This window comes from Lactuca virosa, chromosome 2 (assembly GCF_052849685.1).
Source record: "Lactuca virosa cultivar CGN04683 chromosome 2, Lactuca_virosa_CGN04683_v6, whole genome shotgun sequence".
In the NCBI taxonomy this organism is placed as follows: Eukaryota; Viridiplantae; Streptophyta; class Magnoliopsida; order Asterales; family Asteraceae; genus Lactuca; species Lactuca virosa.
The window spans coordinates 197549733-197551707 of NC_136427.1; the positions used below are offsets into that span (position 1 = coordinate 197549733).

General features: G+C 42.3%; 1 non-coding gene across 1 annotated transcript; it reads right to left on the bottom strand.

Annotated features, from left to right (window-relative positions):
• Positions 1-711: 711 nt before the first annotated feature.
• Positions 712-818, bottom strand: LOC145161932 (small nucleolar RNA R71). Its single transcript, XR_013738788.1, has one exon. It is a non-coding gene; the product is annotated as a small nucleolar RNA R71 (small nucleolar RNA).
• Between the last annotated feature and the right edge of the window lie 1157 nt (positions 819-1975).

Sequence of the window (1975 nt, forward strand, 5' to 3'; positions counted from 1 at the left end):
TTTTTCTCTTTTAGTTCAGTTTTACGTTTTTTATTTTGTTTGTTTTGCAGGAGTTGATGACCAAAGGATCCAACACACCTTTGGTGCCACCACTGGAAGATCCGGAGTCTACGCTGCACAAAAAGGATAATAAGAAGTCGCCTTTACAAGAACTGAAATCAGCCTTTTCAAGGAAGTCAGAAAAGAAAACGGGAGAATCGAGTTCAGCCTCAAAGAGCAAGTTTGAAGTCTTCGATCAAACACCTAACCCACACGAGACCGAGTACGAATCAGAAACAGAATTTGGACTTTATACGAGTGAACCCGAGAACGAGCCGGAGAATGAAATGGCGAACATTGATGAGATGGCTATTGGGGGATTACAAGAAGCGCATTCGAGATGATGTGGGGCCGGGTTTAGTACATCCTACGATTCCTGCCAATGCCACATTCTAGTTAAAGGGACATATCCTTACTGCACTCAAGGATATCCCATTCTATGGGAAGGATCATGAGGATGCTTTCAAGCATTTAGACGAGGTCAATGATATTGCGGATTATTTTAATACTCCTAATATCCCAAGGGAGACAGCTTTGTTAAGGATGTTACCAGTCACTTTCAAAGGAGCTGCAAAAGACTGGTTGAAGGCTCTACCATCTGGTACAATGACCACATGGGCCCAATTGCGTGAAAAATTTCTAGATCAGTTTTGCCCACCCTCTAAAATCTCTAAACTCAAGAAGGCGATTGCCAACTTTGAGCAAAATCCGGGGGAGTCATTATACGAGGCATGGGAGCGCTACAAGGGGTTGTTAAGGAATTGTCCTCAACATGACCTAAATATTCAGCAAGAAATGTCGATATTCTATGATGGGGTGAATGTCATGACTAGACAACTCCTTGATTCACAAGGACCACTAACAAAGAAGAACCCAAATCAGGCCAAGGAGCTGATTGAAGAATTTTCAACGCACTCTCATGAGTATCACAACCCAGGGCGCGATGGGATAAAAGGCAGTGGAGGTGCACAAACTGAAGAGATGGCTACTGTGATGGCAATGTTTAGCACTATGGATAGGAGATTGACCCAAATGGACCAATAAATTCATGCAATTCGAGTTGGTTGCGAGAGATGTAGCGGCCCGCATTTGACAAGGGATTGCAATATGGATGAATATGGAAACAAGAAAGCTCAAGTTTGCTATTCGAGTGGGGACAAATACGATGAAGATTGGAGGAAACCAAAGAAGGAGTGGCTGCCTTACGATGAATACAAGAAGCAAAAAGAAGAGAAATTTAGGCAAACTGGCCGGGGTTTTTACCAAAGAGAGCAACCACCAGCTGAGAAGAAAGTTGATCTAGAGACCATGTTAATAAAGTTTATGGAAGCTTCAGAAAAAAGGCATGATGCTACTGATGCTATGATGATTGACCAACAATCATTATTAAAAAATCAACAAGCTTCCATCAATAACCTTGAAGTTCAACTTGGTCAACTCACTACTTTGGTAAATAAAAGACTGTCTCCACCAGTCCCTGAATTGACGACACAATCTCACGTCATGGCCATTGATACTGAAGAAGAAGCGATTTCTGAATTCCTTGAAGCTTTAGAAGTGGAGCCAAAGCCAGATGACCCGAAGCCTAAGAAGACAAAACTCGAAAACGAAGAATTTGCTGGAATACCAAGTTCACGCCGTGAGCACGATATGCTCACGTCATGGGCTCGGTCTGAACAGAATAATTCTGTATCTGTTCCAGTTTATCACCCGCCTTTACCATTTCCGTCTCGAGAACGTCTTAGTCCACTGGAAAGGGAACATCTGGAGTTTATTCAACAAATGAAGGGTATTTCTATTAATACTCCTTTTATTGATTCACTTGCAAAAGTTCCAGAATACGCGAAGTTCCTCCGAGATCTAATAGACACTTGCCAAGAATTGAAGAATTCTAAAGTGATCCTTAGTGGGAAAAGCTCAAGGGCTATATTGGGAG